Source organism: Gracilinanus agilis, chromosome 4, assembly GCF_016433145.1.
Source record: "Gracilinanus agilis isolate LMUSP501 chromosome 4, AgileGrace, whole genome shotgun sequence".
NCBI lineage: Eukaryota > Metazoa > Chordata > Mammalia > Didelphimorphia > Didelphidae > Gracilinanus > Gracilinanus agilis.
In genome coordinates this window covers 284,985,611-285,004,250 of record NC_058133.1, presented here as the reverse complement: position 1 = coordinate 285,004,250, position 18,640 = coordinate 284,985,611, and the positions used below count along the sequence as shown (strand labels likewise).

The 18,640-nt window shown below is 35.3% G+C and overlaps 1 pseudogene; it reads left to right on the top strand.

The window, feature by feature from the left end:
• The first annotated feature begins 827 nt into the window (after positions 1 to 827).
• LOC123246444 overlaps positions 828 to 18,640 on the top strand; it is a 57,194-nt pseudogene continuing 39,381 nt past the window's right edge.

Genomic DNA, 18,640 nt, shown 5'->3' with positions numbered 1-18,640 from the left:
TCAGATTTGAACTCTTCAAGATCTTGTGACTCATTTTCATATTTTTGAGAAGATTTGGATGTCTTTAATTGTTTGTCCACTGTTATGATTAAAAATGACGAAGGCCGAGATTAGAAGGGAGAATAGTATTTTAATAAAAGCCATGCTGATAGAGATAAATTTACCATGCTCCTGTAAGAAACCTATTCCAACATCACCTCAGCCATTTTACCTTCCTCTACTAGTGTGCTCAGGTAACTAAAGAGGAAGTTCAAAGTCACTTCCCCCTATTTTCAAATAGTCCCTCACCTTGAATATGTAATCCAAAACAGCAAACCCATTGGGGATCACAGGAAATGTAGTTCCAAGTATCCCAAGTGATTTTAAATAACACACCACCTCTGTTTTCTGGCTTTTTCTGTGCAGAAGTTATCAAGTGTTAGAGTTTTTTTCTTAGTCTTCTTGTTTATTTCTTGGGCTTTGCTTGGCATCATTGTGTTTTATCTGCCAAAAGTCTGAGTAAGGCAATCTGATTCTCTTTGTATGGAGTTAGGGAGAGGTTTTTTTCCTGAGGCTACTTTATGAGTCTCCTTGCTTCTCTGGGAACCCTCCTGCGGTCTCTGGTCTAGCTGTTTTCAGGGTTGAGCCCCTGTGTTCCTAGCCAGCTGCCCAGCACTCAGAACTTGGCCCATGTTTGCTCCTCTACCTGGGGTTTTCCCCTGAGTCTGAACATGCTAGGTGTTGCTGCTGCCTCTCTCAGCCCCACTCTAGTGTCCAAGGTCTTAATTTTCCAGCCTCCTGGGGTCTCTGGTTTAGCTGTTTTCAGGGTCAAGTCTCCGTGGTCCTAGATGGCTGCCCAGAGCCCAGAACATGGCCCACGATTTCTCTTACACCTGAAAATTTCCCTTGAGTCTGAGAACGATGGGTGCTGCTGTTGCCTCTCTCAGCCCCACTCCTATGTCCAAGGTCTGAGTTTTCCAGACACCTGGAATCTCAGTTCTTGCTGCTCTTACAGGCAAGCTCCTAGTAATGCCAGCTAGCTGCCAAGGGGCTAGATTTTGTGCCCCTGCTTGCTCTAACTCTGGAGCGCAGCCTCTGCCTCTGGTACTGTGGGTAAGGTGGGGGAGGGGTGATCTGCTTTCATTTTGATTGGAGCTATTCCCCCCTCTTTATGGCATGGAAGTACCCAAATCCCATGTATCTTCAATACTGCGCCTATTGTGAGGTCCCTTCTTTCATCTGGATTTGTTTTTTCTTTGTTTGTCAGTTTGGAGGTACTTTATATCCATTGGTAAGGAGGGAAAGTATGGACTGGACACAGATTCTGAAAGAACTCAAAAAAAACTTCAAAACAGTTAAAAGAGGCAGAAAAAGTGGGAAAGAGAAAGGAAAATAATGAAAGAAGAAAGGGCCAATTGGAAAAGGAGAACCAAAAATTGACAGAGGAAAACCAGGCTTTAAAATCAAAATTGACCATCTAGAAACTACTTGTTTCATGAGAAATTAAGAAACAATAAAGCAGAATTAAAAGAATGAAAAAACAGAAGGAAACATGAAATATCTTATTGAAAAGACACTGGCCTAGAAACTAGATCTAGGAGAAAAAACCTAGAATTACTGGACTACATAAAGACATGATTAAGAAAAAACTTTGGACATCATATTACAAGAAATTATCATAGATAACTGTCCAGAGATCTTGAACAAGAAAATAAAATTGAAATTGAAAGAATTCACAGATTACCTTCAGAAAGAAATCCACAAATGACAACTTCCAGGTATATAATAGCTAAATTTAAGAGCCACCAAGCCAAGATAAAAATACTTCAAACAGCCAGAAAGAAACCATTTAAATACCATGGGCCTACAATCAGGATCACAGAAGACCTAGTGACTTCTACATTAAAGAACTGAAAGTCATGGAATATGATATTCAGGAAGGTAAAAATTTGGATTTACAACCCAGAGTCCCCTATCCAGCAAAATTGAGAATATTCTTTCAGGGGGAAAATGGTCATTCAATAAGATAGAAGATTTCCAAGAAATCCTGAGGAATAATACAGACATAAACAAAAAATGTTAAGTCCAAACACAAGACACAAGAGAAGTTCCAGAAGGTAAATAATAAAGAGAAAATTTAAGGCACTCATTAAGGTCAAAATGCTTATATGGAAAGAGGATTTCTGTAATTTTCAAAAATTACTCTTAATAGTAGAGAAGATGGAAGGAATTTACTCAGAGGGTGAAGAAGTAAGCTGATCGTGGTGGTAAGATGTATATGATGATATATGATATGATGTATATGTAAATATGATGATATGGAATGATATGTATATATGATATGATATATATGCTTATGAATGATGTGTAAAAAAATCAATAAAGGCCTGAAAAAGAGTGTTGCACTGAGATAAAAGCAAAGGGAGTGACAGATTAGGGTAAATTATATAACATAAAGAGGAGTGAAAAATCATTATATAAAGGGGAGTATAAGGGTGGTAACTGGCAATGCTTAAACTTTAATCCTAACTGGCTCCAAGAGGGTAAAACAATTATACTGAGAGGGGTAAAGAATTCTGTCTTGTCCTAATCAGTGGAGTATAGAATTCTATCTTACCTGACAGAGAATTATAAGAGAAATAAGACAAGGGAAGAGGAAAGCAATTGGAGGAAGTGGGAAGTTGGTGTGGGGGGTAGATAAGTGACAAAAAGTAAAAGACTGGTGAGGAGGAACAGAGAAAGGAAATAGAACAGGATTTACAGGGATAATATAATCATAAAACTGAATGTGGATAGGATGAACTCACCCACAAAATGGAAGCAGATAGATTAAAAAACAGAATCCTACTATATGTTGTTTACAAGAAATAAATTTGATGCAGGATTACACACAGAGATTCAAGGTAAAAGGCTGGAGCAGAATTTATTATGGGACATGTAAAGTAAAAATATCTGACATAGCAATCATGATATCAAGCAAAGCTAAAGTAGAAATTGATTTGGTTAAAAGACATAAGGAAGGAAATTACACTTTGCTAAAGGGTATTATAAACAATGAAGTAATATCATTACTAAGCACTTATGCACCAAATGATATAGAATTAGATTTCTAAAGGAAACATTAAAGGACTTAAATGGCCCCTCCAGGATCCGAAATAGAATTACAATTCTGGCCCAGATTACAACAAATTGTGCAATGAGAGAGTAGCATTATTGTCAGCCATGAAAGCTTGCTCTGATACACCTGAAAGCTGGTCAGAATTTGAGGAGACCAAACAATATACCAATGAAACCCCCTCCCATTTTATGGACAGGCTCATTGAGGTGGGCAATGTATATATGGACTTTGATTTGACCAGAGAATGGGATATTAGACAAGTACATAGACAATTCATTGAGAATTCTTGCAAAGTAGTCAAAGACTACTTTAAAACTAACTGCCCAAACTGGGAATCTATGAATCTTGAGGAATTGGGAAGAGTGGCAGCTTATGTTTTTAAGGGCCATGCACAAAGATGTGATGAAAATAGTTACTCAGTAGAGGATATAAAGGCAGAAGTTAAAATACTAAGAGAAAAACTGAAAAGACAGGGAGAGACCATAGATCCTCTCCAAGAATCTATCAATCCCTTACCTGCCACTTCTGTGAGAAGAAGGGCCACACAATGATGAATGGTAGTAATTTGTTAAGAGTAATCAGAAATAACACCCAGTCAAATAATAACTATAGAAATTATGATAGGAATAATAATAATAATGATTCCAGGAATTGCAACTTCAGGAGTGATAAATATGCTAGGAATAAAAATCAAGAAGATGATAAATCATACCAAATGACGCTGCAACAGTATATATTATGTGGAGCTCACCCCCAAACTACTCAGGGTGCTAATGCTTCTCAGGGTGGGGCACAAGGAGCCCAAGCATCTTTATGAAGGTGCAATGGGGGGAAAAGGGCCTTGGAATCAAAAAGGGAAACATTTGACTTTCCAGACCCTCATGCTTTCATGCCAATTATGCCCATCCATTCCCCACCAAGTAGAAAGGAACCTCATGTAACCCTAAAAGTGGGAAATTCATATTATAATTGCCTTTTAGATACAGGAGCATCTAGATCAGTCCTGGTCAGCAAACCAGATGAAAACTGTAATTCTATTGGCTTGCTAAACATAGTAGGGGTATCAGGAATATCTCAAAAGGACCCAAAACTTTCTCCTCACATGGTAAGCATAGGACCCCTAACTGTGGAACATTCCTTTCTTTTAATGGCTGGATCCCCCACAAATTTGCTGGGAAAGGATCTACTATGTAAACTCAAAGCCACAATAATTTGTGATCCAGATGGCTCTATGTCATTAGAATTACCAGAGGACTCTTTAAATTTGCTCCCTGTACTTCTCTCAGAGTCAGGAAGTAAAGGAGCCTCCAACCTTTGAAATCCCAGATGATATCCCCAAGTTTTTCTGTGCTACTTCTTCTTCTGATGTAGGCCTACTTAAATCAGCTGTTCCTGTTGAGATTAGAACAAGAGGAGGGCCAGCTCCCTCCATTCCTCAGTATCCCCTATCAAAAGAAGCTATTGAGGGAATCACCTCAGTAATAAATTCATTAATTGAGCAAGAAATAATAATTCCATGCAAATCAGAATATAATACACCTATTTTACCTGTTAAAAAGCCAAATGGAAAAGCCCAATATCAATTTGTTCAAGATTTAAAGGCTGTAAACAATCATGTCATAAAGAGGCATCCTGTGGTTTCAAACCCAAACGCAATTATTTCCTCTATTCCCAGTACAGCCACTTACTTTACTGTAGTGGACCTATGTTCAGCCTTTTTCTCGATTCCTATTTATGAGGATTCCAGACATATATTTGCCTTTACCTGGAAAAATTCTAAGTGGACGTGGACTCGTTTGCCCCAAGGATGAAAGTCCCAGCCTTTTTGCACAGAATTTGAGCCTTGACACAGATAATATCACATTTAAAACATTACATTAATTAAATATGTGGATGATTTACTCTTGGCTTCACCAGATGCTGAAACATGTCAAGAAGATAGTAAATATCTTCTTTTAGAATTGCATAAAAGAGGCCACAAGATCTGAAAGGAAAATTTTCAGTGGTTTATTCCCAAAGTGGAATATTTATGGTTCATTTTAACTGCTGGTGCCCATTATATTTCTCCTAAGCGTGTTGAAAATATTCAAAAATTGAGTGATCCTACCACTAAAAAACACTTAAGAGCAATTTTAGGAGCAACAGGCTTTTGTAGACAATGCATCCCTTCCTATGGGGAAATTACCAAACCCCTTATAGCACTAACAAAAAATTCAGTCCCTGAACTGCTTAAATTAGAGCCAGAATACCAGTTAGCTCTGGCAAATCTAAAACAGGCTATCCTGTCTGCCCCTGCTCTAGGCATCCCAGTTTATAACAAACCATTTACTTTATATGTACATGAGTGTAGAGGGGTAGCTTCAGGTGTTTTAACTCAAACTTTGGGACCTTATCAGTGTCCAATTGCTTATTATTCAGCCCAGCTGGACCCAGTAGCTGCAGGAGCACCACCATGTATTAGAGGTGTAGCTGCCATAGCTTTGTTAGTAACAAAACTGTTGATTTAGTATTGGGATGCCCATTAACAATTATGTGCCCACATGAATTAGAAGAATTACTGCTAAGATATAGAACACAGGCATTTTCTAATCAGAGAATTACAAGGTATGAAATAACCTTATTAAATAATGAGAATATTACTTTAAAACATTGTACAGACCTTAATCCTGCCACCTTGCTTCCTGACTTACCAGTCTCAGGAGAACCATTACACAATTGTGAAACATTAGTGACCTTGACTGAAAAGCCTCGAGATAATCTCCTGGACACAATCCTTTAGATATTCCAGATCTAGTCTTATTTACTGATGCTTCTTCTTTTATGAGGAATGGCATATGCTACACTGGAGCTGCTGTAGATACAGAATTTGACACTGTATGGTCATCTTCACTGCCCTCAAATCTAAGTGCTCAAGCCTCAGAACCCATAGCCCTAAAACATGCATGTATAATTGCCAAAAATAAAAAGGCAACAATTTATACAGATTCCACATATGCTTTTGGAATTTGTCATTCAGTGGGTATGTTATGGCTTCAGAGAGGATTTTTAACCTCAGCTGGAAAATCTATAGCTAATGCAAAAATTATTAATGAAGTTTTTTCTGCTCTCCAGCTACCCAAAGCCCTAGCTATAGTTCACTGCTCTGCCCATACAGGTGGCACTGACCCTGCCTCTAGGGGAAATGACTGGGCAGATACTTCTGCAAAGCTAGCAGCCATAGAAGGGCCTGAATTGATTTTAACATTGACAACCACTGATGACTTAAATTTATCACTTTCCTATGATGAGAAGGAAGTGAAAAAATGGAAGCAGAACTTTAAAGCTAAATAAATGAATGGAGTATGTATGGGTGTCCTCTGAAGGAAAACCCCTGCTCTCTAGAAAGTTTTATCAACAAATTTGCCAATCCATTCATAACAATGGTCATTTTGGTATCTAGGGCATCGTGGACTCTGTTAAAATGGTATGGATAGTTCCTGGCATAACCACTATAGCCTCTAAAGTGTGTGCAGCTTGCCCTGTATATAACCTGCCAAGTATATAACCAACATGCCTTTCGTGGAAAAGCTTTTGGTGGACATTCTCCAGCTTACACACCTTTTGAGCACCTGCAAATTGATTACATAACAATGCCAAAGGCTGGACAATATAAATTTTGTGTAGTCATAGTGGATCAAATGACCAGATGGCCGGAAACATTTCATACTTCCCCAGCCACAGTGGCTTTTGTTGCCAAGGTGCTTTTCAAAGAAATCATTCCTCTTTTTGGCCTGCCTGCACGTATTGACTTGGACAGGGGAAGTCACTTTACTGATTCAGTTTTATCTGAAATATATTCCTGTTTGGGTATAACTACCAAATTACATGAACCATATAAGCCCCCAAGCTCAGGCCAAGTTGAAAGGATGAAAAGAGAACTTAAAACTATGATTGGTAAATTATGCACTGAAATACATTTGAAATGGCCTGACATTCTCCCTCTAGCTCTATTTTATCTTAGAAGCAGGCCCAGTGGAGATCTACATATCTCACCATATGGGATGCTTTTTGGACATCCCTCTCTACAGGTTAAGCCTTTTTCTCCTGCATATACATCACTATTAGGAGGAGATACTTCAATTGTTTCCTATATACAGGAATTGCAGCATAAACTGCATGAACTCTTAGAATCCAGAACTGCAGTACAAGCAGAACTCATAGATTTTTCACTTCATGACCTGAACCCAGGAGACAAGGTATATATAAAGAATTTCCAGTGCACTGGAGCAACTCAGCCTTCCTGGGAAGGTCCATTTCAAATATTGTTAACCACTCCAACAGCTATAAAAATTGGAGAAAAGGACTCTTGGATTCATTGCTCATATGTAAAGAGAGCACCTTCTATTGAAACTGATTGACTGTATCCTATTATAAGCATTAGAGATAATAGTCCATAGAAAAGTGGACACCATTTTGGTAACACATTGAATTCATGAATTTTTATTTTGCTATTGCCTTTTACTTTTCTAATAGAATATTTTATTTTTTCCCATTTTTAAATTTCTTATACTTAAAATACATATAATCAATATTAATTTTTTATTCTGCAGTAATATAAGTTTAAAATATATTTGCTATAATATTAATGCATATCCACAAAGCCCTAGACTATGGCAACCTGTCATTTATTGTTAAATATTATAAGACTATTTTTGATTGTCTGATTCCAGAAGAAGGGAGCAACAGAGCCACCATACAGTGCAAGAAGCACAAGGTCATGGAGACTAACCAGTCTCATTGGCATTGATGAGAAACTACACAGTGCCATGGAGCACAAAGTAAAAAAAGTAGGATTGTCAAATTTCTATGCCAATACTAAAGGACTTGAACCTAGTGTGAGACTCAAAGTTGCGAAGCTTAACATATGTTAAGTCATAGGACATTTCGTACTACACTGACAGTTGAGTACCAAAGGTTGGCTGTCATCATTCTGGCTCTCCTATCCCTGAGAATGAAGCAAAATCAGATCAGGGAATGACACTTCCCTTTTACATAAAAATCTAGTTCTTTTTCCTCTTATGATATAGCAACTTGCTGTAGTCTTGGCTGAAAATGGGCAAGTACAATATTACTGCAATTTGTTTTACAGATTTCTGATACAGAATTTACTTTAATTGGACCCTAATACAAGGGCCTGTTATGAATCAATTCTTGTTTACTTAAAATTTTTACATACATAGATTTTTTTTATATTTTGATTCTTATTTTGAATTTTTATTTCTCCCAAAAATTTAATTTTCTTATGTTTTTGGTTTTTCTTTTGATAATTGACTCATACACCCCATAACTCAATGGTGTATTCTGAGCTGATCTGGGTGTTTCTTTTTTAAACACTCTGATCAGGGGGGATTGTATTTTTATAAAAATCCAAGCCTTAAAATTTTGTTCAAGAAAATTTTCAGGAAAAGAAGTCTGCTAACACTTTGAAACCAGAAAATGGACTATTTTCCTGAAGAAACCTACACTGAATCAAGATGACCCAGAAAAGATGCCTGCAGAAATCTACACTGAATCAAGACAATCCAAAATGAACTTTGGGGTGCAACTAATTGAACTTGAGGGGATTGAAAACAATTATTTGAATGGTAAAGCCTTATACCAAAGGGGATTTCCCCCTAATTGGCTTTTTGTCAATGAGTCTAGCAAAACATTGGTTTTGCTCTTTCTATCTCTTCTACTTATCTCTTATCTCTAACTATTGTAGTTATAACTTTAGGGGCACAAGATGATTATGGCAAATGATCAGTTGGGGAGACCAGTTTCCCAAATGATCACAGGGAGGGATAGTGATAATTAGATTTAGTCTACACCACCCATCTTTAGATTTATCACCAACAGTGAGAAACCTCTAATTCTGGGAGGTCTGTAACCCACATGTGTTAAGAGTAGATGATGAATCAAAATCAACTGATTGCCCCCTAGGCAGTATTATGAGAATCGTCTACTGTGATTGGACATGCAAATTAGGAGGAAGGCACAGGAAGTGAAGCATAAATGACCCCTTTAAAAAGAGAGAGTTGAGTGAGTGAGAGGTCTTCAGTGGAAGAGAGCTTCTGGTGAAGGACCTCTTCTGGTTCATGGAGGTAGTGAGTTTAAAGACTGACTGAATCTTCCTGAATTTCTCTTAAGGAACTTCTTTAATAGAGGGCCTCTGGCCCTCTGACTCTCAGCTGAGGGTTAATTAAGATCTACCTGGATTAATTAGAGGATCATAGTAAAATACCTACTGGGTTAGATTCTTAATTCCTTATTTCCTCTCTCTCTTCTTAATTGTAAATAAACTTCCATAAAATTCAATTTTGGTTTGAGATTATTCTTAATTGAGGATTGATAATAGTTTAATCCTCTGGCAACCATCTTTTATTATATTGAACAAAAAAAAACCTTTTCCCCCTTACAAGACAACATATCAAAATCTACAGGATACAGCCAAAGCAGTAATCAGAAGAAAATTTATATCTCTGAGTCCCTGTAACAAAAAAATCAAGAGGGAAGAGATCAATGAATAGGACTTGCACCTTAAAAATTTTGAAAAACAACAAAAACGAATATGCCCAGATGAAAATAATTTGGAAATTCTAAAAAATAAAGGAGAAATTAATCAAATTGAAAAATAAAATAACTTTTGAACTAATAATTTAGAATAAGAGTTGGTACTATGAAAAATAAAATAGATAAAGTATTGCTGAATCTCTAATAAAAAAGAGAAAGAAGATAATCAATTTAACAGTATCAAAGATGAAAAGGGTGATCTCACCTCTAATGAAGAGCAAATCAATAATCAAACCAACAGAAATCACATGATTATCTCAATAGATACAGAAAATACCTTTGACAAAATATGACACCTATTCCTATTGAAAACACTAGAAAGTATAGGAATAGAAGGACCCTTCCTCAAAATAATAAGCTGTATATATTTAAAACCATCAGCAAATATCATCTACAATGAGAACAAGTTAGAAGCCTTCCCAATAAGATCAGGAATGAAGCAAGGATGCCCATTATCACCTCCATTATTTAATATTGTATTAGAAAAGCCAGTGATAGCAATTAGAGAAGAAAAAGAATTTAAATAATTAAAGTAGGCAATGAGGAAATTATCACTCTTTGCAGATGATATGATGATATACTTAAAGAATCCTAGAAAATCAACTAAAAGGCTAGTAGAAATAAGTAACAACTTTAGCAAAGTTGCAGGGTACAAGATAAAATCACATAAATCATCAACATTTCTATATATTTCTAACACAACTCAGCAGCAGGTGTTAGAAAGTGAAACTCTTTTAAAATCACTCTGCACAATATAAAATATTTAGAAATCTATTTGCCAAGACAAACACAGGAATTATATGAACACAACTACAAAACATTTTTCACACAATTAAAACTAGATCTAAATAACTTGAAAAACATTAATTGATCATGGGTAGGAAGAGCTAACATAATAAAAATGACAATTTTACCCAAATTAATCAACTTATTCAGTGCTGTACCTATCAAACTACCAAAAAACTTTTTTCATATAATTAGAAACAATTATAACAAAGAACATCTGGAAGAATAAAAGATCAAGAATATCAAGGGAAATAAGGAAGAAAAAAATGTGAGGATGGGGGTCTAGCAGTACCAGATCTTAAACTGTACTATAAAGGAGTGGTACTGGAAAAGAGACAGAAGGGTGGATCAGTGGAATAGACAAAGGGTAAATGACCTCAGTAAAGTAGTGTTCAATAAACCCAGTGTCCCAGGTTTGGGGACAAGAAATCAGTATTTGAAAAAAACTACTGGGAAAATTGGAATACAGTATGGGAAAAATTAGCTTTACATCAACATCTTACAATCTACAGCAAGATAAATTAAAAATAGGTAAATGACTTAAATATAAAGAGTGAATTCATAAATAAATTAGGTGAACATAGAACATAGTATGCTGTTAGATTTGTGGGAAAGGAAGGAATTTAATACCAAGGAAGAGATAGAGAACACTACAAAATGTAAAATAAATGACTTTGATTATATCAAATTAAAAAGATTATGTGCAAACAAAACAAATGCAACTAAAATTAGAAGGAAAGAAACAAACTGGGAGGATATTTTTATAACAAAATTCTCTGACAAAGGTTTAATATCCCAAATATATAAGGAAGTAAGTCAAATTTACAAAAAATCAAGCCATTCCCCCAATCAACAATTGGTCAAGGGACACGAATAGGCAGTTTTCACATGATAAAATCAAAACTATCAATAAGCACACAAAAATGTGTTCTAAATCCCTCCTGATTAGAGAAATGCACATTAAAACAATATTGAGGTACCACCTCACATCTAGCAGACTGGCCAAAGGAAAGTGATGAGTGTTGGAGGGGATGTGGCAAAATTGGGACACGATACATTGCTGGTGGAATTGTGAATAGATCCAACCATTCTGGAGGGTAATTTAGAACTATGCACAAAGGGCTTTAAAAGAATGCTTACCCTTTGACTCAGCCATACCACTGCTAGGTTTGTACCCTAAATAGATAATAAGGAAAAAGACTTGTACAAAAATATTTACAGCTGCACTCTTTGTGGTAGCAAAAAAAATGGAAAATGAATGGGCATTCTCTGATTGAGGAATGACTCAATAAATTGTGGTATATGTTGAAAATGGAATATAATTGTGCTATGAGGAATAAAGAACCAGCGGTATTCCATGTGAACTGGAAAGACCTCCAGGAATTGATGCAGAGTGAAAGGAGCAGAACCAGGAGAACATTGTACACAGAGACTGATACATTATGGCACAATCGATTGTAATGGACTTTTCTATTAATAGCAATTCAATAACCCAGGACAATTAAGAGGACTTGTGAGAAAGAATTCTGTCTACATCCAGAGAAAGAACTGTGGGAATGGAAATGCATTAGAAAAATATGTGATCAATCACATAATGTTATAGGGATATGATTGAGGTTTTGATGTTAAAGGATTGCTCTACTGAAGATAGGAATAACTTGGAAATCAGTTTTGAATAATTATATATGTATAACAGTGGAATTGCTTGTCATATTTGGGATGGGGAGGCAATAGTGATGGGGGTGGGTGGGATCATGAATCATGTACAATGGAAACATATTCTAAATAAAAAAAGAAAAATGTGAAAGTTCACTCTATCATAAATATGAATAACTTGGAAATAGGTTTTGGAAAATGATACATGTATAACTTGTCAGATCTGAGAGCAGGGGGTAAAGAGGGAGGGAAAGAACATGAATCATGTAATCATGGAAAATATTCTAAATAAGAAAAAAAATGAAAAAATGGTGCACAAAAATAAGAGCTAAATCTATTATATCACTTTATATCACAATATAAAATAAATCTCATCTAGGAAGTAGGAGCAGAAGACAAAAGACAGAACAACTGTAGCTAGCATGTGGTGGATAGGGGTTTGCCAGAGTGGGCAGGATGATCTTTCTTCCCCATGACCATCATTTTCAATGAGCCTTGTCTCAGTTTTCAATTGCCCTCTTTTCCCTTGGGTTGCATGAAAAGCCAACATGGCTATTAATGATATAGTATAAATGTAAATCCTGGGACTCTTTTATCCATCTCTTTTATTCTTTTTGATGCTGTGTTCAACTAGCTTTCCTATGAGCAACAGTTGGTTCTAGTATATCATCTTTATAGGGCTCCAATTGTTCTCTGGAACTATTTTGTAAAGTGACAGATTAAGCAATCTTGTTATAAAGTGGCTTTTTGTCAACTTGTGTTTTTCCTGGACACCAAGCACATCTAACCCATGCCATAAGTTTCTAAAGGCAAACTTCGACATCATGCCATTATTAGCACTTCTCTGTTCTCTTCCAAGCTAAAGCAAAATAAGGTTGTGGGCTCCATCTAGCTGAAATTTCAGCTAAATAAGTCTAAGTCTCCATGTATTGCCCATATTCCAAGATGCCAAAATATGCATAAATAAGTAGATATAGTTTTCATCTAGCAGGAACAAATATAGCATAAAGATTGGGTTTTGCTTTAGCCTCAGGTGATCTACTATGTTCATTCATAGAGATAAGGATAGGTACTGGACCTGGTATTTTATTGAGATACAGGTCTTCTAATGAAGAAATTCCCTTTACTAAGAGAGGTCAAGAAAATCTTTAGGAATTATAGTCATAATGGGTTGCCGAAATCACTCAGAGGTTACTTGATTTGCCCAGGTATTTAGTAAGTATATGTAAGAGGCAAGGTTTAAACCCAGGTCTTATTGGCTTTGAAGGCAACTCTATACACCAAGTTCCGCTGTGTCTCATATTCCGTCATATGCAATTAAAACAAGTTGGCTTTGTTGTTGTTGTTTTTTAATTTGTCTTTATTATACTATTTTTAAGGATAATGTAATTTCGATTCTTTGATTCCTATATTGTCAAGATATATAGAATGCATTGTTACATTCTAAAGTAACCTATTTAAAAAAGAAATCTTTGCCTTGATCAAAATAGATAATGGAAGGAATCTCATAAAATGATAAAAAAAAAAAGATTCTTACCCAACATGACATTTCTGTAAAAGCCAAAGTGTTTTTTTATAGACAAGTCTATCTTCCGTGAACTGATTTGTTACAAATAGGATGTCCCTTATATTCTACCCATGCCCTTTCAAAGATAGGAAATCCATGTACATGACTATAACTTAAGCTCTCCAAGTAAGTTACTCAAATCAGTAGCACTTTTCTTTCAAAAAGTAAGACATAGATCTCATCCTTTTGTTTAATATATTTAATAACTTGAGAAAATATAATCTCTTTTGCTTCTCATCTAAATATTTCTCCTACCCTGTGTGTCCAAAGTCATTATGGAGGGCTTTCATAACCAATAAGCCTTGGGTTATTACTACTTTCTTCATCTATAGTATAGGACTTATTTTAATTTAATTTGGAAGTCCATTAGAAAATTCTAAATCTTCTCTTCCTGTGAAAACAGGGCAAATCCTTGAAAAATTCAGTTTGATTTCCCTATAATTACATTCTGTTTCTTAATCTGATTCACTTATTAATAGGCTTCATCCTATAGTTGTTCTTACTGCCAGTCATCTACAGACAAATCGCAAATGGCACTGCTATAACATTCACACCCAATGATGGTTCACTTTCTGGTGAAAGACTTCAAACTCTCTATCCTTTATATTGATCACTTGCTTCCTTTGTATCCTAGATCTAGACAACATATTATCTTAAGATTTCACTAAAAAACACAGTGGAATTACTCTTTGGCTATGGGGGCTGGGGGAGAGGGGAGGGAAAGAACATGAAGTATGTAACCATGGAAAATATTCTAAATCAATTAATTAAATACAATTTTTCAAAATGCAAAAACTATGATAGTGGAAATCTTCAGTTATCTTGGCCTTTCCTAATGGCAATTCATACAAAATGAATAGCTGGTTTGCATAGTTGCTCAACCTTGTCAGAAAGAACCCATCCTGGAGTTTGTCAAAACATTTCTACAGATTAGTGTTTGTCCATAGCAGAATTTAAAGGGGCTTGGAATTAAAAAAAAATAAAATCACTTGACTTCAAATCCTTCAGATATGTACTGGTTGTGTGACACATTTTTGTCAAATACAAAGTTACTATAATATTTTACTACTGTTTACTGTATGTCCATTCTGTTCCACTGATCTACCTTTCTATTTCTTAGTCAGTAACAGATAGTATGATAATTACTGCTTTACAATATAATTTAAAATTTGGTACTACTAGTCCTCCTTACTTTACATTTTTTGCATAGGCTGGTTTAATTTTATAATTGAATCTGCATCTGCCTAAAGCTATCTTTCTATATTATTGAGTTAAGCTCAGGAATTTAAATCTCTCCCTGAGTTAGTTTAAAGGTAAAATTAAAAGAAAAGTTCTCCCTTATACTGGTAGCTGCTGGCATACTTTCAGGACATCAGTTGGTTTTCTTTAACTCCCAGTAGTTACCATTTCCCCCCAAAATAATCTATCCTTCCTGTCCTTATGAACTTAGGCATGATTTTATCTCTTCCAACAAGACAGAAAATTTTGATCTTCTAGTAAAGATTACAAGATGCAAATAAATCTCATGAAACAATTAGCATTTCTTAATTGTCAGATAGTGGCATGATTAGCCTCTCCTGAATATCAGGCTAAGTTTCTTAATATACCTAAGTGTAATGTTTCTCAACTATCAAGACCTTTTCTTTGTTGTGTTCTTCCTTTTCACTGAAATCACTAGATGAGGTTACCCATCTAACCTGCTTTGTTAACAATTATACGTGTCATTGTTAATAAAAAAGATTTTGCTCAGAGTATGTACCTCTTTTACCTTTACTAAATTCCCAACTTTCTGTCTCTGTCTCTTTCTGTACCTCTCTTTCTCTCTGTCTCCCCCACTCTCTCAACACTATAAAATATGTATGTATATGCATATATATATTTATTACATATATATAAATAGTCTTGCAAATCTTAAAGGACCCTATAAATATTGGCTATTTTAACATGTGTACACAGACACCTAATTTATCAGTAGCAATCTGTTTTGAAGTCACAAAGTCTAGCTTGTGAAGACTGCAATAAGTCTCGCTGTTTGGTGAGACCTATACTGGAAAATGCACCAGACTTCTACATGTACTTACTTTGCTAGTATAAAGGTTTTCAAAAGGCCTCTAGGAAGGTGGGAATTTGGATCACAAAGAGTTTGTTGGATTTTGAAAAAGTCAACAATGGTGTATGTATGAGGCATCTAATCAAGATTATAAAGGTTTTCTTCTTGTCTGCAAACCATTTCTCTTAATTGATCCAAAGAATGGCATATCTAGTGCTGTTCTTTGTGGTCTACTTCACGTGGTCATTAACTATGACAGAGACTTCTCTCTTCTGGGAAGAGGTAAAAAAACCATTTCTATCATTTCCCAAGAAAAGGAAAGAGATCAAAGTCTTCCCAAGTTGTTAAAGTGAAAAAGGTCACCATTGTCACTGCAATGAACCTTGCTGACAAATGATAGGGGGAATGTAGCTAAGCACAATCTAACTCTGTGTTCCAAGAAGTTACTAGTGTCATTGATAAAAGCATAAGAACAACCACAAATCCCAGAAGCTCAGACATTCCAACAGTAATAAATGTAGCATTCTACATTATAATCTATGTCACAATACTCCATCACCTCTGCAAGAGTTGCTTGAGATACTTTGTAAAGCTCTTCATGCAAATCTGGGTAAATTCTTGGCATAAAATCTCATTGATTGGCAAGTCTAATAAAAAAATAAAAGGACATGAGACTAGTCTATCATGAACTGTTCTTGTAAAACTATAATGCTTCTTCAATTCCCTGTCTAGATTTTCACTAATTGGCCCTTGTAAAATATAATATATAACCTTCCCATGAACAAGTCATGGTCACTGGTCAGTACAGACTTTTCTCCTTAAAAAAATAAAAGTGAAAACTCAGAATGTGCCCTTCTCCTCTCATTTCCTTATAATTTTTCAAAGATATTAACAATGGCTCAGGAATCTTAGTTACCAGGAACTTCTTTGTCCTGGGATGACATGGCTCAAAATGATTATCAACTCCATATTCTTAATACATCACTATTTGTGTTTTCAACTTCCAATTAATGATTTTGAATGGTCCTTTGTAATTAAAAGATCATTCCCTTTGGCAGAGAAAATAAGGAAAATAAGTTTAAATTATTATACATACAGTCTTTCCTCTTTCTGTTATACTTGTGCCATTGACTCAACCATCTAACCCATTTTTCTTTAATATGGTTTAAAGTTAGTCTTCATTTCCCTTAACAATCTCAGATCATTCTGAAGTTTATTGTCCCTAATATTCTTCTTTTAGGATTATATCATGATTTTGTCCATTAATTGCACTTATTTTTATAGTAGCTACTCTGGACTCAGCTACATTTAATTCTTAGACTTCTAAGGTACCTTTGAGAATTGGGAATTTTTCTTCTCTAATTTGATTGGTTCAAGGCCACATTCTAGTGCACTTCACCCCACTGTTATTCAACAATAATTAGCATCCCAGTTGCATTCATCCAATAATATCAAAGAATTTTCAAAAGAATATTTAAATCAAAAGTATAGAAAGAATATGTTACAAAACAATTTGCTAGTACACTTCTGTGGTCATTGTCTCCTATACCACTATTGTCCACATCATCACATAATTTCTAAATGATATTCACTCACTAAGTATATTTCCAATATTGAAATAGTCTTTGGATGACTTGTTGTTCCAGGTACACTGCTGTGATGTGTTCCTCAGTTTATTTTAAAGGGTCTCAATACTGAAATGAGTCTAATGGCCATTTTTTAGGAAATTGATCCTAGGTTGGCAACCAAATTCACAGTCATAACTATCTGCAAAATGCCTTCAGCTAAAAGAGAAAAAAAGGAAATGAAAAGAGAGAGAAGTTCCTTTTAGCAAGCCACACATCACCTTCATATGGAGAGGCTCTGAGGCCTCTCCACTCAGCATTTTCTCTCACAATAGAAGATAGGCATGTATTAAAGTGCCAGACCAAAAGCAAGGTCTCACCTTTTGTAGTTAAAACCTTTGTATTTCACCACAGTTTTATGTAGTCAAACACAAGACAACTTGTCTTCACATGCTTTATAGACTGGAATCATTTACAGAATGTCTGTGTTCCAAATGGGGAAGTATCACAATTCTGTTACAAATCATCGTATCTTTTCAGAATTAGCTTCCCCATACTCCATATGGACAATTGCATTAGTAAATAAGCATATCATGTCTGACCACCAGATCTGTTTCACTTTCACATGCACATCTATTAAAACTACAACTTAATTTCCTTTATAGAGACATTTTATTCTTATAACATTCCATTTGCCTTCTCATTGATATTATTATATTTCATTCTGTATTTAGATTTTTCATTTTTCCTGAGTTGCCTTCCTCTTAGGAAACTTATTCAATGCCCTTACCTATAAACCATGTGAAATCTCCTTATCGAGTTAAATTGCATTGCTTTCCAAAAATCCCAGATTCATTTCTAATTATGTAACTGAGTTTCCAGGCCTCCTGAGATGTCCTCTCAAATTCTATATTTCAATAATTATTTGGCCAAAAGGTTCCCATAACTCCTAATTAAATAGTTCCCCCTTGCTGGTTAGATTCAAATAGAAAATAATAGTTACTTTTGTGTTCCATTCCTTGAGATAATCATCATCAAGACAAGCTAAGAAAATATTAACTGTTCTGCTTTTGGCAATGAAAGCTAAAAAAGATGTGGGGATGAATGAAGTCTCCAACTAGGATTATATAACTTTTGAAATACCAGAATTGCATTTCTTTCCTAAACCATTCAACAGGCTCTTTCTGTCTAGGTAGTCTATAGTTTACTCTAATGAAAATTACACTTCTCTTACTGCCTTCATTGGTATTCACTATGCTTCCTTCCAGGGAATATTAAATTAGTTGACATGAAAATGTTTCATTATAAAATATTATACTGCATATCCC